At 40.5% G+C, this 25000-nt stretch overlaps 1 non-coding gene across 1 annotated transcript; it reads left to right on the top strand.

Moving 5' to 3' along the window:
* The first annotated feature begins 23985 nt into the window (after positions 1-23985).
* trnas-gcu (transfer RNA serine (anticodon GCU)) lies at positions 23986-24067 on the top strand. Its single transcript has one exon. It is a non-coding gene; the product is annotated as a tRNA-Ser (tRNA).
* Positions 24068-25000: the final 933 nt, after the last annotated feature.

Genomic DNA, 25000 nt, shown 5'->3' with positions numbered 1-25000 from the left:
TGCTTGTAAAGAGAGAGGATGGGGGACAAAAAACAGAAGGTAAAAATGGTGGTAGCGACGGTTGATGAGGTAGTTAAGAAAAGAATGTAACCAATAGTGAGCAACCGGAGCGGTGGGTGGCAGCATGTAGGACAGAGAGGGAGAGGGAGAGGGAGAGGGCAAGGGGGAGCATTTGATAGAGGGTTCGGGCGACAGGGGCAGAGATGGAAGTCTCCACAGGCAGGATGCTGTTATTGCAGAAACTCGGGCATTTTAAGCGGGAGTATCCTGATCTATACAGGAAAGAAAGAGCAATTCGGCTTATGAATTTTAATGAAGAATAGGGGTGTTAGGGGTTCCTGCCCCCGGGGAGCCACCAGAAACTCTTGATAAACTTGAAGGTGGGACCCTGTAATGAAGAGGTAGTCTTCCTAGTAGACACGGTGGAAGTACGGTCATCGCTGGATTTTAAACCAAAGAAGGTAGAAATGTCGACACAGTCAATTACTGTTTCAGGGGTAAAAGGGGAAGGATTTACTGTTCCAGTATTTGAACCTATGATGACAGAATGTCCTAAGGATAGGGTCACAGGGGAACAGTTGTATATCCCTGATATAGGAAGTAACTTACTAGGGAGAGATTTAATTATCCTCTTCGGACTGGAGATTTGAATTCAGGAAAAAGAATTAGTTGTACAAATGGCAATGTTGACAGAAGATGTGTAGAGAAAGGGAGACCCAATTATATGGGCTAGAGAAGGGATTCGTGGAAAAGTACAAATCCGTCCCCTAGAAATAAGTTCAAAAAGGAAAGTGGTCGTTGTTTATGAGGAACAATATCCCATTTCCATAGAAGGTAAACGAAGACTGCAGCTAGAAATTGAGGTTCTAGAGATGGAGTGTTGGAGCCATGTATGTCTCCTTACGATATCCTAATTCTACCAGTGCGGAGATCTGATGGAAAGTATCGATTGGTGCAGGATTTGAGAACATTGAATCGAATAGAACAGGTCAGGTACCCAGTGGTACCGAACCCCTACGTTATTAAGTAAGATCCCTCATAACCACAAATGGTTTAGTGTGAGAGATTTAAAGGATGCCTTTTGGGCTTGTCCCTTTAGCGGAGGAAAGTAGGATTTTTTTTGCCTTTGAGTGGGAAGATCTCAAGACAGGACGGAAACAGCAATACCGGTGGACTGCGCTCCCCCAGGGCTTTACGCAATCTCTGAATTTATTTGGACAGATGTTAGAACAAATAGTGAAGAAATTTAACAGCCCCAATGGAACTGTTGCAGTATGTAAACGACCTCTTAGTAACAGGAAAGAGAAGAGAAAGAGTAGTAGAAGCCACTAAAAAAAAATTGAATTTCCTGGGTCAGCAGGGACTGCGAGTATAAAAAAAAAAATACAATATGTGGAGCGAGAAGTGAAATACTTGGGACATTTAGTGAGGGAAAGCGAAAGATAAGTTTGGAACGGTTAGAGGGATTTCACTGCCCAGGCCTAAATGTGAATTACGTACTTTTTTGGGTTTAATGGGATATTGATTGTGGATTGATTCTTATGCTCAACAGACTAAGAAATTATATCTCAAACTTTTAGAGGAGGAAACAAAGTGTCTGAGTTGTGAAGAAGAGGAAAATAACTATTTAAGAATTCAAAAGAGATCTGAATCATGCACCATGTTAGCCTTACCTTCTCTAGATAAATCTTTCCAGCTCTTTGCTAACGTAGATAAGGGAGCGGCTATGAGAGTATTAATCCAGAGGTGGGGAGGAATGAAACAGCCAGTAGCATATCTTTCGAATCTATTGGATCCAGTATCCCGGGGGTGGCCTGAGTGTGTGCAGGTGTGGCTGCCACTGCACTGTTGGTGGAGGAAAGCAGGAAACTTACATTTGGGGGAGGCCTAATAGTAAGCACCCCACACCAAGTGAGAACGATCCTAAACCAAAAGGTTAGGCGATGGTTGACAGACTCGCGAGTTCTGAAATATGAGGCAATATTAATAGAAAAGGATTATCTAGTGTTGGTCACAGACACTTGTTTAAATCCAGCTGCTTTTCTTTGGAAAGTGGAAGGAGAATCTCCTCAGAATCAAGGGCACAACTGCCTTGACGATATAGAATACCAAACTAAGGTCTGCATGGACCTGAGAGATGTTCCACTTCATGCAGGGGCCTGACTGAGTATGCAGTTGTAGACGGGACGAAAGGTAGGGTGGTAGAGGCAGGAAGGTTGCCAAATGGGTGGTCAGCTCAGACCTGCGAACTCTTCGCATTGGAAAGAGCCTTTTGGGTGTTTGAAAATAAAGAGGGAGCAGCATACACTGACTCTAAATATACTTTTGTGTTGTGCACACTTTTGGAAAGATATGACAGGAAAGAGGTGTGATAAATAGCCGGGGGAAGGAATTAGCACATGAGGAGCTGATTAAACGGGTCTTGGAGTCCCTATTACTCCAAGCGGTAGTGCATGTAAATTGTCATCAGAAAGGAAATGAACCAGAAGTTAGGGGGAATAGATTAGCCGATAAAGTGGCTAAGGAAGCAGGTCGAGACCCAGAAGGAGTGCTGATTCATTCCCTAATACCTGCTGTCCCTGATCCCCGAAAGCTTCTAAATTTACAGAAAGAGAAGAAAAAGAAATGAAAGATTTAGGGGCTACAAAAAAACAGCAGACGGGCAATGGATGTTATCTGATGGAAGGGAAATGTTAAACAAAATGATGATACGAGAAATTATGGCTGTCCTACACAAAGGCAGCCATTGGGGAGTACAACCATCGTGTGATTTAGTTCTTAGGGAATATTGATGTAAAGGAATACATACAAATGCTAAACAAATATGTGAGGGATGTATAATATGCACAAAGGTAAATAAGGAAGTCTTGAGAAAACAGATCCCGGGAGGAAGAGTCCCGGGATTGAGAACCTTCCAGAGTATACAAGTAGATTATACTGAACTATCCAGAGTAGGAAGACTAAAATATATGCTGGTCATAGTAGATCATCTATCTGGTTCGGTTGAGGCACAACCCCTAGCTACTGCCATTGCGAGTGGGGTGTCTGAAACAATATTAGAGCATTAATTCTCCGATATGGGCTAGTTTACCGTATAGATTCCAACCAAGGAACTCATTTTACCCCAAAATTGTTACAGGAGATAATGAAAGGGTTGGGAATTTCCTGGGAGTTACATGCTCCCTACCACCCACCATCATCAGGAAGGTTTGAGAGAATGAACCAAACACTCAAACGACAGCTCTCTAAATTGATAATAGAAACCAAATGTTTACCTCCAACTCTCTTGTGAGTACGAACAGCCCCAAGGAAAGATTTGGGACTAAACCTATGAAATCATATTTGGATTACCTGATCTGGGAATGAACGGAGAATTGACAATTCCCAAAACTAAAGATTTGTTCTAAAGAAATATATACTGGGCTTGTCCGCCTCTTTGTCTCTCCTCAGGAAACAGAGTTTATTGGCACAAACTCCGCCCCTTGAATTCACCGTTTATCCCATGCGGCCAGGAGAGTGGGTCTTCGCAAAATCATGCACAGAGACTAAATTGCTGCCGGACTGAGATGGGCTGTATCAGGATCCTTTGATTACTGAAACGACAATAAGGACAGCGGAGAAAGGCTGGACTGACTACACTCGGATCAAAGGACCAGTGAAATCTCCAGTTGAGGAAGAAGTCTGGACAGCCGAATCAACGCAAGACCCGCTGAAACTCAGACTGAAGAGACTTAGAGTAACTAATTATACAGTGGCGACGCGAGCGTGGGATTATTTCTGTAGGATTGTGTATTAAGTTTTTTTTGTGCTTCAGCACAATTTTTAGAATGCTGGGGATGCTTAGATTTATGATGCTAGCTCTCTTAATATTGGGATTTTGAGAAAAATATATTTTTCATATGTGTTATTAACGGTCCCTAGGTCTGATAATCCGCAAGTAATAGACCTGATGCGTGTAGCTTAGTAAATTGTGGGGATGTAGATAATCAGAGACAGTACCGCTGCTCAGAGATACATCTTAAGTCCTTTGGGGATGGTACTTGGTATAATAGTCTTGTCATAATACACAGGGCCACCTTCTGATCACCTCTTGATCGTCCCGATAAAGAGTGTAACCCAATATACCTAATGATAAAGAAAACCACATGGCACAAAGCAATTCTCGGGGTCAGGGTGGGTCACCTATGAGATACAATTAGATGAAATATTTGGGACAGAAATGTAAGCAAACGGGAATTATTTCTTGGGCTGTTGTTTTCAAATTAGCGTAGGAAAGGGAAAACGACCAGAACTACTGGAAAATAACATACAACCTTTCACCCTTCCCAATGATCCGAAACTAGTAAAAATTATTGAGACAAAGGACTTGAAACAGACTATCGAAATAGAAACTGGGTACGGGGATGCAAACGCCTGGATTGAATGGGTAAAGTATACTGTAAAAAGTCTGAACAAGAACAATTGCTATGCATGTGCCTCCAGTTGGCCAGTGGCCCAGGTGCTTCCCTTTCCACTCGGATGTAAGCGAGACAGGAAGGGCATGAAATGTATAATAGCCCTGTAACAGGATAGGACTGCATGGACTGATAGGAATTGTACCTCCTTATCTCTGATGTTCGCACCCTTGGAGAATAAAGATCGAAAAGCCCCCCCCCCCCCGGACGTTTTCAGCTGCAGTCGGAAATCACACGATGTGTGTGCATAGACGAGGTACAAGTCAGTCTAGATATTTGGGAGAGCTAAAAGTGTGTACAGAGATTAAGAATGTCACCGAAACGGACAAGGGAGGGAACTACTCAGCACCAAAGGCTCCCCGAACGGATCTGTGGTGGTACAGTGGAGGCAAAATATTGAGACCCACTCTACCACCGGATTGGAGAGGAATATGTGCAATTGTACAATTGGTAATTCCTTTTACCCTGGCATTTGAGAAGGAAAAGGTAGTCGGGAAAAAGGGAAAGAGCAAGAGATCACTGTTAGACACAGCACAATAAAAGCAATATCACAGGATTTATCCCGATTGTGTAGGAGTCCCTAGGAGGGTCCCTGATGAGTTCAAGGCTCGTCATCAGATTGCATCAGGCTTTGAGTCAGCTCTCCTTTGGTAGGCAACAATTAATAAAAATGTACATCGGATAAATTACATTTTCTATAATCAACAGCGATTTATAAATTATACAAGAGATGCGGTTAAAGGAATACCAGAACAGCTTGATGCGACAAGTAGGATGGCATCGGAAAACAGAATGGCCCTTGATATGATTTTAGCGGAAAAAAATGTGTGTGTGAGTGTGTGTATGAGAGAGATATTCGGAGGAAGCTGTTGCACCTTTATTCCTAATAACACTGCACCTGATGGTTCAATTACTCGGGCTTTAAGGTAATTGACTACCTTAGTAGAGGAACTGGCTGAGAATTCAGGAGAAGACACATCTCTCACGGGATGGCGTGAGTCATGTTTTGGAAAATGGAAGGGGGTGGTGGTTTCTATCCTTACTTCCCTGATAGCAGTAGCCAGGGTGTTGGTAGCAATTGGCTGTTGTATCATGCCCTGTATACGAGGACTCACTCAAAGACTGATTGAGACAACCTTAATAAAACAGATACCCCTAAAATAGAATCAGGCAGAGGAACATTGTCGATTAAATAATGAGGGGATGAGTGAGACCAAGATGGATGAAATCTCCAGAATGATGCTTGCGAATTTTGGGGGCAATGCTTAACAGACAAATGTAGAAGATAACAAATGATAATTAAAGAAAAAAGGGGAAATTTTGGGATATAGGTAAAGTAGTGTCACTTCTGCAATCATAATTATTTATGTAATGTAAATGCACTCACACCAGTGTGTAATTGTTTCAACCAAGAGCTGAGTCAACAAGAATGAAAACTATGTGAAGGAAATATATAATTGTTTTTGCATTAGCTAACATGTGCATACAAGAATGAAACATACCGGCAACCAATGGTAGATGTTACAGACAACGAGATAAGGTGCCGTGAGGATGTAGGTTACCCAGATATGCTTGTACAAGCAATAGTTATAAGCATCTATTTCCCACTTTTGCAAAAAAACAAAAACAAACCTCAATTAAAAGGTCATTAGAATCAATATGGTTGGGGAAAGGGAAGAAATGTCACAAGTGGGGGATTTAGATAGCAGTGATGGAGGATATACATAACAATGGACCACAGCAGGATGTGGTGAAATGGACAAGTAAAACTTGTAATTTGTTAAGCACAAGGCCGGATAAGGCAAGCGAGAAACAATAGTAATGGGCTCCGGGTTTGGTGTAATGAGTCCTATATAAGATATGTATTTGCTGAACTCTGTGTGCCTTATTCCAGGAACCACACTTCTAAGCGTCTAATAAACAAACTGATTGCTTCAGATCTTGTCTTGGGCTGAAATTATTGAAGTGAGTGAGCTTTGTTTCTCACAGACTGTCATTCAAATTTACTGTGCTTTCTATTCTCTCAAGTTCTTATATTAATTGTTCCTCGTTTTCTTCTTACCTTTGAGACAAGTCTCAAAATTCCGGGCACAATAAAAGCAATATGAATTATAAATTAGTATCTGGACAAAAGAACCAATGAACAACTACATAGACCTCTTGAACATGGGGGATGGGCATTGAGAACAGAGGATCAAAGGTTAGCACTCGTGTCTAACAGTGTTATGCACTTGTGTTTGATTCCATCCTCGGCCACATGTTTGTGTGGAGTTTGCATGTTCTGGTTTTCTCTCACAATCCAAAGATGTGCAGGTTAGGTAAATTGGCCATGCTAAGATGCACGCTCTGTTCAGGGATGTGTAGGTTATGTGCATTAGTCAGGGGTAAATTTCCAGTAATCTGACAGCAGATGGTGCTGATTGGATTATTCTTTGGAACGTCAGTGTAGACTTGTTGGGCCAAATGGCCTGTTTCCACACAGTAGGGATTCCATAAACTTAGAATTGTGTTTCGCTAAACAAAACTGACATTTATTTAAAAAATGTTGCATTTAAAACTTATCTTTAACTGTCAATTGTCAATCTTGTAAAATATCTCAATGTTACTGAAATCAATGTTCAAGCAAAACACTGCACATAAAGCCACACAAAGATCTTCATGACCATCTAATTACTATTCAGTGGAATAATCACAGTAAATATCTTATTGTTCCTGAGATCAATCCCCACTATCACAGGAAGGATCTGGTTATCATTCCCTTCAAAATATGCGATCCTTGTCCCTCTGATATTTCAGTTCAGTCGTTATACACCATATTGGTTGTTCAAAGCATAGTTATTCTTTATTATGAATGGCCAAGAGTTCTAACGGCAAGAGATGTTGTTCGATCTGATTTGTTGCCTGTTCGAAAACAAGTTTTCACTATAAATATTGCAAAAAATGTGTTAATTTGGTCTTGTTCAACTGCTGATGCGAACATTTTCAGTTCGTGTTCATTAAACATATTTGGAGAAAGTGAGGAAAGCTGTAGCATTGGAAAAGGGCAGGCACATCCAAAGAGCAGGAGTAGCAACCTGTCGGGCATTAGGCCATCATCAGAAAAGATTCCTGACGAAGGCCTTATGCCCAAAACGTCGATTCTGCTTCTCTTCGAATGCTGCCTGACCTGCTATGCTTTTCCAGCACCTCGCTCTTTTGACATTAGAAATATTTGACTGAATATCCAGAGACAATACTAAACGTTACCTCTGTCAATTTAGTTTACCGTGCTTTCTATTCACTGAAGTTTTCATGTTAATTGCTCCTCTTTTTCTGCTTATATCTGATACAAATTTCAAAATACAGAACACATTAAAATTCACATGAATTATAAATTTGCATTCTCGACAAGAATACCAATGGAAGGCAATATAGAATTCTTGAACAGCCTACACACTTGAATGAAAAAGCCAATTCCTGTTAAAAAAATGTTTCCACGTCTGTATCTTTTTCTCAATTCAATAATCCTGCATGTAGTTTATAATTGTCAGTTGATCTCTCTGAATGAGTACCTAATCAATGTCAATGTAACAGCTGAAACATTAACAACAGATTGATACCTGTTTGAAGCCAACAAATGTTTGGAATTTACTAGAATTCCAACATAAAACATTCTTGAATCATAATATAAGAAGTGAGATATGTGAGAGATGCGCAAACCTTATTTTTACATGAATAAACTCCAATATTTTCAAAGCATTTCAATCTTACGGCCAAAATGAACAGGTGAATGGAAAAATAAAAACAAGTTTCTGACAATTCATAAACTGAACAACAATCACAAAATCACTTTGATCAAAGGACAGAGTAATATTTAGATGAATCACAACATTTGGTTACAAAGTATGTAATCAGCTGACTGACAAGTAATAGGTGGGAGCATTTGTTAGTTTACTGAAGAAGAAATCAACTTTATTTCAAATATATAGAACGAGAGAATAATATTTAATGAGTTTCAATTTTTAGGACTTGCCCCTTTGCAACAAAAAAAAGATCAATCTCATTACTTAGACATCGTAATCTTTAATTCTGCAACATTTTCAAATATTCTCCAGGAACATATAAGCGACAGAATTAGATACAGGTATCCCCACTATCCGAAATTAGAGCGTTATTATGAAACCTTACATAAACTGAAAAAGGCGTAGATCGAAGAAGCATTAATTTATATGGGAACTACCTCCCCTTTTTTCGTAAAAGTAAAAATCCTCTTTAGATTTCTTTCAGTTAGAGAAAACAGGGACAGATGTAAGTCTTTTGTAAAAGCAAAGTGACTAAAGCGAATTTTCCAACACATATTTCTTGGTAACCTGACACAAATAAGTATCAGATTTTGTGATTATTGATATAATTGATAAAAGCACATCAAATGTTGGATTGGAAAACAGTTCAGTCTGTGCTTAGGTACTCTGTAATCACCATTCAGATAGCTCTTGATATATTTCAGGTGAAGGTGGGATTCGAATCCTTCTCTCGGGTCTAGTGATAGAGACACTGCCACAGCTCCACAGGCTCCTTTCATAATGTTCCCACTCAGGACGGCCGTACTGCAATATTATGTTAAAAGTGGTTACACAAATGAAAACTAATCAGCTGTTTATTATAGTAATTCGAATGCGAATTAATTAGATAGTTTCTGTGTGTAATGGACTAGAAATTAAGCAATATTTTACAATAACAATAGAATAAATGAATAATAGTCTTAAATAAAGAGGAATCTCATGACAATTCTTTGAAAGACAAATTGGCAAAACTGCATGATCATTGTGCTTTAATTTTAAAAATGCATCCGTCATTCAATGTGAATATTCAGCCGAAGACAAGTTCCCTTCCTTTCAACAATGTACAACTTCCACAATTTCAAAATGAACAGTCATCGATAAAGGCAGGAACAAGCAGATGTTAATTCTATTTTCTTCACATAAACGTGCGATTAATTTAAGTAAGTTTCATATCTGTAAAAAGGAAACTCGTATTGTGGTTCGAAATACAATAAACGTTTGAATGAAGTGAAATATAATCAAATCAATTCAACCGTGTTTTCTCAGTTAAAATACAGTTCAATATTCAAAGTAGTCGAGTAATTGTACACTGCAATATATTTACATTAATTCAGTGCTGAGACATAATTCCACATGTATACCCCTTACAGTGAAGCAAACTTTTGCCAGGAGTCTGAGCGATAGGGGATGTTTTTAATGAGTACTTCGCTTCAGTATTCACGAGTGAGTGGGACCTTGTTCCTTGTGAGGACAACGTGAAAAAGGCTGATATGGTCGAACTGGTCGATGTTAAGATAGAGACTGTGCTGAAAATATTTAAAAATCATGGGGATAGATAAGTCCCCTGGGCCAGAAAGGATATAACTTAGGTTGTTATGAGAAGGGAGGCAAGGGAATACTGTGTTTTGGCAATGATCTTTGCATCCTCACTGTTCACTGAAGTCATACCAGATGATTGGAGGGTGGCAAACGTTATTCCCTTATTCAAGAAAGGCATTTAAGATTATCCTGGGAATCATCGATGAGTCAGTCTTACATCAGTTGTGGGCAAATTATTGGAGAGGATTCTGAGAGACAGGATTTATGATTATTTGGAAAAGCATAGATTGATTTGAGATGGTCAGCATGGCTTTGTGAGCGGCAGGTTATGCCTCACAATCCTCATTGAATTATTTGAAGTTGTGGCAAACACATTGGTGCGGACCGTGTAGTGGATGTGGTGTATAAGGATTGTAGCAAGGTGTTTGATAATGTTCCCCATGGTAGGCTCATTTTGAAAGTAATGAGGCATGGGATATAGGGAAACATGCCTGGTTAGATAATAAATTGGCTGACCCCATAGAAGACAGGGTGTGATTAATTAGATAGTTTTCAGCTTGGAGCTCGGTGACGAATGGTGTTCTGAAGGGATTAGTTCTGGTAGCTCTGCTCTTTGTGATTTTTACACATGACATGGCTGAGGAAGTGGAAGGGTGAGTTAGGAAGTTTGCCAATGACACGAGGGTTGGTGGAGTTGTGGAGAGTGTGGAGGGCTTTTGTAGGTTGCTAGAGGACATTGACATAATGCAGAGCTGGGCTGAGAAGTGGCAGATGGAGTTCAACCTGGGAAAATGTGAAGTTATTCATTTTGGAATTTCAAATTTGAATGCATATTTTCAGATTAAATGCAGGATTCTTGACAATGTGGAGCAACAGAGGGATCGTGGGGTGCACGTCCACACATCCCTCATAGCTGACATCCAAGGTGATATGGTTATTAAGACGGTGCGTAGTGTGTTAGCTTTCATTAGCAGGGACATTGAGTTTAAGAGCCATGAGGTTATGCTGCACCTCTATGGATCCCTGATGAGACTACACTTGGAATATTGTGTTGTGTCCTGTTCACCTCATTAGACATAGGATACAGAAGCTTTAGAGAAGGTGCAGATGAGATTTATCAAGATGATGCCTGGACTGGAAGGCATGTCTTCTGAATAAAGGTTGACGGAGCTGGGGCTTTGGTCATTGCAGTGAAAGAGGATGATAGTTTACTTGATAGTTTTGTGTAAGATGATGAGAGGCATAGATAGAGTGGATAATGAAAGACTTTTCCCCACAAAGTGGCATAATTTTAAGATGCATGTGGGAAGTTTTGGGGAGATGTCAGAGATAGTTTCTTTATAGATAGTGGTGAGTGTGTGGAATGCACTGCCAGTGTGGTAGTAGATTCAGATCCATCAGGGACATCTAAGCATCTCTTGGAGAGGCACATGGATGATAGTAAATGAAGGGCATGTTGGTTAGTTTGATTTTAGAGTACGATAAAAGGTCGGAACAACATCGTGGCCAAAGGGCCTGTACTGTGCTGTACTGTTCTATATTCTATGGATTGAAATGAAAAATTATTATATATTAGCAACATATAGATTTTCAAAATTCTATTAGCATACTTACCAATAATGATAAATTTCATCTTGCTATTTGACTGTGCTATCTGCAAAAATGAACAGGAATTGTGGCAGGGAAAATTAATTAGGTTTTTCTAAATTTATAAGGCTGGGATTACACAGATCATTCAAATAAGCAAAAGTCATATTTTTAACAGTGCGCGTTGCATCAGAAATAATGGATTCTTTTGTAGGTGTGTTGATTGAAAATAATATGGATTTTTATATTACTGTATAAGAAGTAGGAAAGATTGGATTAAATTCAGATATAAACTTCACTGTAGTTGTTAGCAAGACTAAACTAAAGCATACTATAATTAGTGTCATGCAAATGCCTTAACAATTACTGTTAGAATCCTGAAAAAAGGATATTATGCCATTTTTCAAACAGTCAATAAATTAAATTGTGAACCTCAGTATACTTGTTACCCAAACCAATTATTATGCTATTATTGTAATGGTAATGACTTGATAACTAATGCTAAAACCTAAACAGATAAATTGGTTCAATACTTTGTCAGCATGTTGCTCTGAAATTGATTGGATATTTATTAAGATCGGTAAACTGAGGGACAAAATATAATAGCTCACTTGATAGAATTGAAGGAAAAAATGAGACAGTGTTTATTGAACAGAATTGTTTTTATTTAAAAATGCAGTTGATGCAAGAATAATATATTTTCCTCCATTGGTTTTCTTGTAGAGACATTTTTTTTTAATTGTCCTGATTCAAGGTTGAGACAGTTGTGTTAGAGTCTGCAAAGGGATGAGTGAGAGAGAATGAAATTCTAAAAAAAAGCAGAAAGGAAAGGAACTGGCTAACAGAGGAGCTCCAACTGTAGTGTTTCACCCTGCTAGCATCGTATTGCGTGAGCTGGAATGCAGTCTAGTCAATCAACAAGCTGACACAGTCATACACACAGAATCATAGCTTACAATGTCCTAGACACCATCGTCACCATCCTTGTATAATCTGTCCCACAGGCAGGACATGGATGCAACTGAAATGCTGGAACATGCAGGGTAATGGACTAAGATCTGCAGAATGTGATCAATGTGATTTATTTGACATTTCTCCAGAATATTAAACTCCAGTCCAATTTGAAAAGTTAATAGCGTAATCAGACTTGAACTACAAATGGCAGAAAACAAATGATCACAAAGTTACAGCACACTTGGCCAATCCTGGGTATGTGTTGGCTGTAATAGAACTCGAGGTAAAAACAATGACTGCAGATGCTGGAAACCAGATTCTGGATTAGTGGTGCTGGAAGAGTGCGAGCAGCAGCAGAGTTTAAAGGAAACCAAAAGGCTACAGCTAAGGTGAGACGGTTTGTTTTAAAATTACTTACCGGTAGCGGACAGCAGTGTTTTTTTTCCTTCTCTTCACAGAAAGAGCGGGTGCAGCAAGGGGAAGTGACGAAGACCAGAGGGGCTGCCGGGACCCGGAAGCAGGTATAACGTAAGCTTACCTGGGTAGGTTTTTCCCCTATAAAAGCGTGCAGGAGAATAAAATTATTTTGTGACGACTTCCCTCTGATATCTTCATGCTGATGATCCTGATCAAATATTGCATCTCTAAATGAAGATCAATTTTCTCCTTCCTATTTTCCCCAGTAGTTATCTTGACACTGATCTGATACTCACTGATCTCCAGTTACCTGGTCTACCTCCACCCCATCCTGTAAAGGCTCCAGTCCTCTAGCACCTCCCATTTGACAGGATCCTACTGACATTTGACTCAGTGCCTTTCCTCCCTTGTCTCCAACAGCAGCCTGTGAAACAACTCGTCCAGACCTGGGGACTTGTCCAATTTTATACCAGCCCAAACCATCAATCCCTGCTCGCATCTTATATCAATCTGTTTAAGAACTTCCCAGTCCATCTTGTTGAACTAAGTATCTGTCTCCTCATTCTCCCAAGTAAAACAGATGGGAAGCTCTCATGTCACAATCTATCAATGTTTTCCAGCTTCGCACACAGATTGCCCTCTTGATTTCTAATGGGCTGTGATTGTTCCCTGGTTATTCTGTTCTGCTTGATGTTCTTGTGGAATATCTTGAAATCCTCGCTAATCATGCTCACACTTTTCAATGTCCCTATGTTCGCCACTCCCCTCTGAGTGATATTTTGAAAGTTTCATTTAGATCACCTCTCATTCTCTGAAACTCTACAGCATACAGGCGGAGTTCCCTCATTGCCATCCGAGGGATTAATCTGGAAAATGTCCATTCAGTATATGAGATCAGTATGATTTACTTGGATCAGGAAATCAAAGCTGTACTCAATACTCCAGGTACAGATGAACCAACATTCTGTGTCACTGGTGCAGAACATTTTTACTCCTAGTCGGTGCAAGTTACTTCAGAAGCTGGAATCTGTAGTGAAACCAACACATGCTGGAGATCACAGTGAATCAGATATCATCCATGGAGAGAGAGAGCACAGAGCTTTTTATCGTCTAAATTCTGATTCCCTTCAAACAAAGGGAAACTTAACTTTTACCTTCCCCCATTTGCATATGTTCATCTCAATACAATTTTCTTTATTGTTTTAGGGATAACTTACTATTTGAATTCTTTAACAATCCTCCTGATATCCAACTAGACCACATCTACTGGTTGACCATTGTTTATATCGGCAAGAGACATCTTCAAGCAAAAATTTGGTAAATGTTGCCGTCCCTTTCAGAAAACTAGCATAATTCTCTAGACTATGTTATAACTTTCCAAGTGTCCAATATGACATTCTTTATAATAAATTCCGACAGATTCCCCACTGTTAACAATAAGTTAGCTGGTCTGTAGTTCATTCTCCCTCTTCTTCACTTTGTAAATCCTTAGAATGCATTTATAACTTTCCAAATTGAATACGGAAAAATATAATGATTCCCATTGCAATTATTATCTCTATTTCTACTTTCTCTGAAATTCTGGTATGAAGTACATTTGGTCCGTCAGACTTATCAATAGAGTTATGTTTTCAAATGCTACTCGTCACTGATTTTAGTCTTTAGTTACACAAGTCCCATGGTCACTTGGTATTTCTGGGAGATATCCTGGACCCTCCTCCATGAACACAGATATCAAATAACTGTTTAGTTTCCCTATCATTTTTCTGTTCTCGCAATAAATTATTCTGTCCACATATTCACTGTTCCACATTTGACCTTGTTTTTTATTTTCCTTTCAAATATTCATAGAGGTGTTTCGTCAGTCTTTTTGTTTCTGGTTAGTTTGTATTGCTGTTCTCTTTATACTTTACTTATCAGTTTATCAGTCCTCTTTTGTTGTGCCCAAAAGTTCAATGAATGCACAATGTATGACCCTTTTCTAAGGCACTTTCTTCGATCTAATATAATTTTTAACTTCTTTTGTTCACCATCGTTGAGTCACCTTTGACTTTTGCGAATTATGCCTTGGAGGGATATATGTATATTACAGACCTTATAGTGCTTCTGTAAATAACATTTAGTCATTTTAATGTACTTTCCAAATTCACTAAAGCCAACTTTATTCTTGTATCTTAATGGCTTGCACGACTCAGGTATATGCCCGTAATATAAGACATCATGTAAAATTCAATATATTAATGTCACTATTCTCCCAACGATCCTAAGAGCAAAGTATTCGATTTGCTTTTCTGATCACACAATACCAATTCCAAAATTTCCTGATCTACAGCCCAGTACTCAACATACTACTAAAGCAACCCGGCTCATACACACTCAACATTAACATTCACTTGGGTAAACATTGGTAGATGTAACTTGAAGCTGCCCATTATTACCGCAGTACCAACAAATATGTATGTCTAACTTCCTGTTTTATAACATAGCCACCATTTGTATTGCAGCTTTCAATTTGATACGTAACTCTCATGAATGTTTGCTTCTCCTTGCTGTTTCTAAGATCACCTCAACAGATTCTGTGGAATCTGAGTGACGTGGGCTCTGGCGAGGTTAATGGTAGATTCAGGCGAGATGTTCGGCGAGGCATATCTCAACATGGATATTATCTCACCACATCTAACCCGTTCTTCTCAAGCGGCATTGTAAGATTTTCTCCAGATCACCCGTTATAGTGGTGTAGTAGAGAAGGACAATGATCTTTCAGCAATGCTGTGTATTCCCCAGAGACCTGAGACTGCTCTAACCTGGGTGGGAACCTTATAGCAGGCTGGTAAAGTGCTACTGCTGCTGTACAGGATCTTCTTGAGATCACATCTGGAGTCGTGTGTACAGATGTAATTTCCTCACTGAGGAAAGGATATTGTACATAACTCAAAGATTGTTCCCTCAACTGACTTCTGCAACAAAGGTGTTAATCATCGAATCTCTCCAGTGTGGAAGCAGACCATTTGACCCATCGACAACACACTGATACTCCGAAGATCATCCCATGTAATCCTCACCACCCACCCCACCCAATCTTTATAACCTGGCATTTTCCATGACTGATGCGCCTAGCTTCCACATCCTCGGATATTATGGGTAATTTAGCTTGGCTAATCCACCTAACCTGCATATCTTGGGACTGTGGGAGGAAACTGGAGACTGAAATTGAACTAGGATCGCTGGTGCAGTGAGACAACAGTTCTAACCACTGAGCTACCCAGTGTGGACAACAAAACTTGCCTGCATATTTCAGCCCTTGAAAAGTAGCATTTTTGAGCAGGGAGATTCCATAAGTCCCCAAAACTGTGACTGAACGACAGGAGGAGAACATTGAGATCTTGAACGGCTTGATCAGGAACAGAACCAGGACATGCAAGTCCATTGAGACTATAATGTATGAACACCAGGAGGACATTCCGCCCAGCGAGTGTGTGAAGCAGGAACAGAATGAGTCCAATCAGCCACACATGCCTCTTACACAGCAATTGGAACAGATCTTTTACAGCCTTGTGCCTGTTACACAGGAATTGTGCAACGGAACATAATGGTTATAGAAAGGGAAGAACTTCGAATAACCAGCTTCACTCGGGAATGATAAGTGGTGAGAAACTTATTGGGATTGAAGATTGTTAGGATGCGTTACGACAGAGTTAATAACAGGAGATTTCCAAAGTCAAGCCACAATCCTGCACAGTCAACATATTATGGGTAATTTAGGAAGGATAAATCATGTTTGAATGATTTCACTAACTTTCTTTAAAAAAAACGTAACACGCAAGGTGGATAATGGGGGTTCTACAGATGTATTATATCTGGACTTCCAGACATCAGTGCGTAACGTGTCGCAAAAGATTATTATGCAAGGCAAAAACACTTGGGATTAGGAACAATTTACTTGCTAGGGGAGAGGATTAGCTAACTAGTAAAAGTCATGACATGGAGCCGTTTGATTTGGACTCGGTTGGACAATGTCAAAAATGAAATGAATCCCATTAGAGTCCAATGGGTTTATTTGTAAACACAAGGTTTCATTGTGCTGCTCCTTCATCAGGTGTAAGCGACAGGAAAATCTTAAACACAGATGATATAAGGAAAAGATCAAAAGGTTATACAACTCATGCACATGAATTGTTCATACACCTAAGATGGCTCTTAAATACTTAATCAGTTAGAATGGAGGTGCGAGTTTGATTGGTTAATATAAAAATTGCCGAATTTATTTCAAGTCACTGCCTTGAGATACCTTCAGATATTATCAATGTAAATGAAGTAACACGTGCGGTCAGACAATGTATTCTAAGCTTGACGCCTTGTTTGGACTCTGTCTGTGTCTTGACCTGGAGTTAGACTGGTTTTATTTACAAAGTACGATTTGTAAAATAACACATTGACTGAATATCTACAAATTGTATGTTTTGGAATAAAATAAAATGTATCTGCAAATACAAATGGGAAAATGTAAATTCAACCCACAGATTTATATGTGCATTCGTGTGTGTGCGTGTGCATATGTGTGAGAGAGGGGCGTGTCTGTGTGAAGGGAAGAGAGAGACATTATCTGTATGTCAGAGACAGTGAGGTGGAGTATGGGTGTGAGTGCGGGAGGGAGAGAGAGTGGTTGTGTGTGCATGTGTGTGTGACAGAATGGAGTACGTGTGTGAAATGTGAGAGAGGGTGAGTGTGAGTGTGTGCGAGGGGCAGAAAGGGAGAATGTGCATCAATGTATGTTATAGGTAGAGTGAGAGGGTGTGCTTGTCCAGCCTGAGACACAAACAGATATGGCTGATCCCTTTCCCCACGCACACTCTCTCCATGGTTTTCAGAGCTTCCCCTCTCTGCAGCCTCTGCTCCATTTGTTGTTCATGTTACAGAGCCAGATGCTGTTACTACAGTCCCATGCTATGTCCCGAGCTGGGACACTAAATCCTCCGGTCTCCTGAAATGTCTGAAGCAGCTTACAGCACAACTTCTAGCAAACAATCCCCAGTACCTCCACTAACAGGAGGAAGTCAGAGTCGCCTCAGCTACAAGTTAGATGCCTTGTCCTTTACAATTATACTCAAGGACCTTCCTTGCGTTACTGACCATACCATCAACTGAGAGGGACAAACAGAGGCATTCCATGGGAAGGCGCATACCAAGATTCAAACACGTGAATCAAAGCTCCTGGAACACCCTTGTCCATAGGGTATCACATGGGACACATTGAGAAGTGAGGAACAGCCTGACACACACTATTTCAATGTTTCTGAGCTTCACCATGCCGATACACGAGGGAATCAAAAGCCAATGCCAGGGAAAGATGCGGAAAAAAAAAACAAATAATTAATTAACAGATAACTTGGTGAAAATATGTTTAAGGAGATGGAGGGATTGTATCAACTGGATAAGTGAGACAACGGTGGGCCCAATCACAAGAATGCAAACATTGAATAAATACATTGCTAGATCAGCTGAATTGGTCTATTGTCTCCAATTCTAAATCTGCTTCACAGAACCAGCCCAGACACCTTAAATTGGGGTAAGGTAACGGCCAAGATGGAGAGCTGTGCAGACCGTGCTAGTGGATTACTCCATAAACCGGACTATCTGCACAGCATGGGGAGCATTGCAAACCTCTGCCAGGATATTGCAACCTCCACCACCACCCTATGTCTGGACATTTGAGTCAATTTTGTATCCAAATGGCTAGTTTTCCATGTATTTCATATGAACCAACCTTGTTAAACAGATGACCATGCACAATGTTGTTCAACACCTTACTGATGTCCATCTCGCCAATGTGCAACTCTCTACCTCAGTTAATCTTTTTAGTCACTTCTTCAAAAAAATTCAGTCAAGTCAGTGAGACACAACATTGCTTGCACATTTCCATGTTGACTACCCCTAATCCGTCGTTACCTTTCGAAGTGCGTGAAAATCCTATGCCTCATTATCCCCTCCAACAACTTACCCACCACTGCCGTTATACTCACTGCTTTTCCTTATTACCTTTCTTAAATTCCTTAAGTTATGGCACCACGTTAGCCAACCTCCAGTCTTCCGGCACTATACCTGTGGCTATGGATGATAGCACGAGGCCCAGCAATCACTTTCCTAGCTTCTCACAGAGATCTAGCGTACATCTAATAAAAGTCAGAACAGTTTCCTTCCTTTGCATGTTTTGAGACCTCCAGCAGCTCCTCTGTGATACAGACAATTTCGAAGATGTCATTACTTATTTCCCAAATTATTTAGCTTCCATATCCTCCTCCACAGTAAATATTGATACAAAATATTCGTTCAGTACCTCCCCCATTTCCTGTGGTTCTGCATATGGGCAGGCTTGCTGATGTTGAAGGATGCCCTATTCTTTCCACAGTTACTGTTTTGTCCTTGACGTATTTGAAGAAGCCAAAGCTATCACATGTCCCCTTTTTTACGCGTGCAATTTCCCTCTTAAGTATACTATTGTTGCCTTCAGACTCTTCTATTGAATCACTTTAAATCAGGAATTAAGAGGCAAATGCTGACCATTCCAGTTTCGAAAAAATCCATCTGGTTCACTGATACCCTTTAAGGAAGCAAACTGCCATGCTTACCTGGTGTGGTTTACATGTGACTCCAAACCCACAGCAATGTGGTTGACTGTTAACTGCTCTCTAGGCAATTAGGGATGTGTAATAGATGTTTGCCTCGCCAGGGACGCCCTTATCCCATGAATGCATTAAGAAAAAAACCCTCAATTCCTGCTGTCTATAACTGACATATTCTTCCTTCTTATCCGTGACCAGAACCTCAATTTCTCCAATTCTCCAGCATTCCTTACACGTACCAGCCTTACCCTTCAACCTAAGCGGGACATACTGTCTCTTTACTCCTGACAACACATTTTTGAAGGCTTCTCACTTCACAACTGACCAATTTCTCTGCGAATATATATCCCAACCGACGTTAACATTTTCATTGAGTAGGACAGAGGGATTGTCTGCATGAGGCTGAGCTAAATGATGCTATCTTATCAAACTCACCTCATTAACTATCCACCCCACCCATGGAGTCCCTCTTATTCAATGCCAGCCCGACTCTACATTCATCATGGCTGGAGGTTCTCACCATCGCCCAGATGCCCCCGATACTCCGCGACTCCTGGCATTGGTGCCATCTTTAAAAGTCCAATGGTCACATGGTTGTGCTTTCTCAAGTTGGAGCTGCCCTCCATAGTTTATCCTGAACATGGCAGATACGTGGAAATTATACCACAGTTTGTCGACTGGGGCCCGCAGATCCTGGTAGATTGGCTAGTACAGAGAGGGAAATTCTCTTTCCAAAAGGCGGGCCCCACCACCAGACCCACCAATCATGGTCTGAGCTCAGAGCAGTATCTGCGGTCTGAAGAAATGTCCAGCAATACAGGACAAGCATCAATTACCTTCCCCACTCTGTCAGGATAAGATCACCGTATTTTCTATACTCCCTCACAGTCACTGTTTATCTGTTATAACACCTACCCCGGAACAAAACCTATGCCCCAACACTCTCACTGCTGCTTGCAGCACCTTCCGTTTCTCTCTTTTACACCTCTACTATATCTCCTTCATTAATAGCACTGCATGGATACAACACTCTTGAACAACTCCCTTTGGACAAGTCACCATCTCACCCACCAATCCCCCCCCCACTTTCACCAGCACTGACAGTAGTATAACCCACTCACACCTTCACTGAATCCTTCCCCGTCTCCTATTCCAGAAGAAACAGCTCGGAATAGAATAGAAAGTGCGAATCTGGGTAGTGGAGTGGTCGATATCCACCTCCCCCCGCCCCCTATATTTGTGTGTCTGTATTTTTCTCTGTGAGTGTCTACGTGTGGTTGCAGGTCTGGCAGTCTCTGTGGAACTTAAAGTGACATAATCTCTCTCTTATCTGGCCACCACACCCTACTTCAGTGATGGTGGCAGAGGGCGATAACCTTCGATGATTCAGTCTGAGTGGGAGATAAGGCAGCAGCTCACAGCACTATTCAAACTGACAGCACCATCAACACACACACCTTCCCGCCCGCTCGAACCCGCTCCCCACCACACACACACACAAAATGCTGGTAGATGGAGAGTTGCAAATATACTTGGGGTCGTCCAAATGGAAATGCTCACCTCCGAGTGAACCATTTTGTCAGGAGATGACATCAATTGATTTCTGTTTCTGTGATTTGCAATGCTTAAAAATTACGTGGAAACGTATTGAAAATTCCCAAAAAAGGCCTGGTAGTGTTGATAATGACGCAGGGACAATATCGCTTAGTATCAGACAAAACTGCTCTGTGTTTCCAAAGATATTATTTGAAAAAAATCAAACGAACGTGTAATTTAAGAGATTCACAGCAAAGGATTTGCGATCGACTCAGAACCAAAAGCTTTGACACTGATGCAGTGGCATGGAGAGGCCAGCAGAGGGTAGTATTGGATGAATCCAATCATAAAACTGAGTGGTTCGCACACCCTCTATAAGGATTAGAGATGTTGGCCTTACAAACCTTCCGAACATTCCGTGGAAGAATAAAGGGAGTGATAGATAATTTTCGTCTCCATGAAGACGATGTTCATGAACTGGATAGATACAATTTACCTTATTGGAGTTTATATATACAGAAGTCATATTTAAAAAGCAGAGTTCATAGTGTAACTGTAAAATCTTTAGGTCACCCTCAGTGTGAGCATTGTGTGTAATCCTTGCCCTCATTCTCCACCAAAAACATGTAAAGAAGTTAAAAAGGGCACATACGCTGTTCCCTGGATAGCAAGATATTAGAAAGCCAAGTGGCGTTGTTTACTGAGACATAAAAATATCAGAAAGGATACAAAAGGTTTAATCGGGATGGTAGAAAGAATGAAGGAGTTTATACACGAGATTTGGAAATCCTGGAGCAGAAACACGCAAGTTTATATGTAAACAAATGAGATTTTCACATAACGCGAGGTTTGAATGACTAAATCAGGGAAATTCCCTCTTTCGAGTGTAACAATAACTTTAGTTAGAGATTCAAAACCATTAGTGAATGATTAAGAAAGGTTTGGATGAGAGTTTCTTCCACTCAATAAAATTATTTAAATCGTGAATGAATTTACAGAAATAAAGCGTAGAAGCTGATTTCACAGTGATTTAAAAGATACACGAGCAAACATACAAGGATGGAATTTACCATTGAGAGAAAGTCAGTGGGGTTGCGTAACAATTTCGAATTTGGTTGACTTCAGACACAAAGACATTTCATGAATACGTACAACTGAATGAGATTGAATATAAAATGTTCATGGGTTGGTAAGGTGTGACGTATTATTCAAGGTGAAACTCTGTAAATGGAGCAGATGTCCTAATATAACTGCAGACAGAGGTTACATCCTAATGAATAGGAACTGAACCGTCACTTGGAGATGCAACACCTACTTTAAAGCTTTGACCACATTCACATGATGTTATGTATATTTCGTACATTCTTAACTCCACCCAAGAAATCCACCAAGAAGACTCTGTCCTTTTGTATTGTTAAACCTCTATACTTCTCTGCAGCACGCCATTGAAGATAAAATATGCTCAGACCAAAATTCAATTCAATACAATATTCAAACGGTCATATGTAATTTATTTTTTATTATTGCAATAACCTTTGTGAGTTTGCAACAAACTGCATAACATGAAACCAGATCAACATCTATTTTCCCGGAATTTAACGCAGTGCACATGGGAAACGTTATCCATCTGCTGAAAATTCACCTTCGGCTCTTTCTCCACGCATGTCTCTACACTTTTTAAATACTTGCAGTATGTTTGTTGATCAAGGAGTCATTATCCAGAAAAGGTCGTTTCTCAATCCACAAACATGGGTATCTTCCCATAAACTTGGCTTTGCTCAATATCACCTTTTATCCGTACGCCTCAACACAGACGACAAATTGAAGCTGCTCCATGTGATGCTCAAACGTAAAACTTCGGCACAGCACAGCCCACTATACTGGAACAGAGATACCGTGCACTGGTCACCTGCAGCACAGGAGCAACACATTAATGCTTACCTCCACAATCCTGGTTTTACCTTAACGTTTGGGAAACCGAATTTCTCTGATTCCATGGCTAGTAACGGGGATTGTACGATCATCTTCACCAGTAGTTCTGGCCCCGAGTGAGGAAAGTGGTGAGCTACTCATTGCAAAGATGGGTAGATTGTTGAAATATACAATTTCGACATTTGCCTTCACTATGAGCACTTCATTTCGTTTTTCATCTGTAGAAATCTTAAAATCTTCATCTTGAACAGACGCAATGACAGATTTCCATTGGATCTCTGGCATCAAATTCCAAAGTGTAAACTCCCTCTGAATTCTTCCACCGCAGTCCGCTGTGTGGGAAGTGTTCCTGTTGTGGGAAATACACTTCCCCGTGTGTCAACTGCTGGTCCCAGCATGCGCTCTCGCACTGCACTCATTTTCCATCTGACACTTGCTCACTGTTTTGCTGTGATCATACAGTGACTTGGTGTCGCACGGCCCAGGAAACTGATGCAGATCAAGGTTTTTGCATTGTTGAGTTCAATTGTCAGTTTAGCCTTATTTAGGATTTTGAAATTGTCTGTCCTAGACACAAGTGCATGTCAAACATATCTGAGTGGAAGAAAGGTGTTCCGAATAATGACATTGAGCACTATGCACTCTACTCCAGTCTGGCAAACAATTCCTCACAGGCAATTTAATAAACAATAGACAATAGGTGCAGGGACAGGCCATTCTGCCCTTCGAGCCAGCACCACCATTCAATATGATCATGACTGATCATCCTCAATCAGTATCCTGTTCCTGCCTTATCCACATAACCCTTGATTCCATTATCCTTAAGAGCTCTATCCAACTCTTTCTTGAAAGAACACCTCCTACTGTCTCGGGTTCTTCATTCCATTGACTTCAAATCTTCACAGAATTCAACAGACCTTGTTACATAGTCATTTCTTCATTTTTGTTCAGACCACTGTGAGCAGAGTGTCACAGTGCGAATGCGCTTGCCCCACAACCCAGATGACAGACAATAGTCTTGGAACCGTACTGTGCTATTTATGATTTCACCAAAACAAGGGAGAAATGTCTGCTGCTCTGCATAATTTATGCAATTCACTTATTCATAAGGATGCAGGCGTATGTGACGAGGTGGCCGAGAGGTTAAGGCGATGGACTGCTAATCCATTGTGTTCTGCACGCGTGGGTTCGAGTCCCACTCTCGTCGGTGCTGTCAGTGATTTTCAATGTTGCTATTTTTGGATGATCACAACTGTCTTACTGAAATTGGAACTGCAATATCAGTTTGTATGCATCGACGCTATTATAAAATCTCAAAGAATAATTTGGTCCTGTTGCCTAAACTGCATTGAAATGTAGATTGCATTGGGATATTGAAAAGGAACGAGACTTTCTTTTACAAGTCAAGCTGCTGTGACCTTTTATCGTACGAAAGAGATCCAGGAAAGCCAAATAACAAGAGATGTGAAGGGCATGTTTATGCAGTGGGATTCTTAATGATTATTTTGTCAAATGAAATCTGGAGCAGGTTGAGTAGAAGTGGTTCATCTTGGTGAGAAGAGCACAAAATAATGGAGATATTTCAAAAGGAGCAGGGCGTGGGTGTAGGGCCATCGAGAACTAGCTGTAAATGTACAGTAGAGAATTGCCGATGTGGGTGCTGTGCATGGGCACGGAAAGACTTACACATTGGTCTCGCCCTCGCCCCTTGCTCTCGCCATTGATGAATGCTAGACATAAGGCCTAAATACAAGATGTGGGAAGCGAGTCCCTCTCGTTCTGCACACACTGGAAGCATCACATTGAACTATGAAAAACTGGAGAAGTCAGCATGTTAACTGTAGGGGCTGAACCTAAACTGTGGATCAATAACCACAGATTCATGCAGCATAAACATGAAAAATGATTTAAAGTGTCTTTATACGCATGTCATTAACAGACGTTTCGCTCTAATACCCTTGTGGTTGAAAGAATAAGGCAACACATTTCAGATGGATGACAACGTAACCAATTTTGTTTTGAAATTGAGATCTATTTGATCATTTTACACAGTGAACAAGTTTATTTTAAATAATGTAAACCACATTCCCTTACCTGGAATAAAAGTGTGATTTCACTACAAACATTGTCCTTGCTAAGT

The sequence above is a fragment of the Chiloscyllium plagiosum genome, unplaced genomic scaffold (genome assembly GCF_037043375.1).
Source record: "Chiloscyllium plagiosum isolate Xiang-an unplaced genomic scaffold, Cpla_swu_hap1 HiC_scaffold_47, whole genome shotgun sequence".
Lineage (NCBI taxonomy): Eukaryota > Metazoa > Chordata > Chondrichthyes > Orectolobiformes > Hemiscylliidae > Chiloscyllium > Chiloscyllium plagiosum.
Note: the sequence above shows the minus strand (reverse complement) of the source record. Positions and strands in the feature narration are given on the sequence as shown.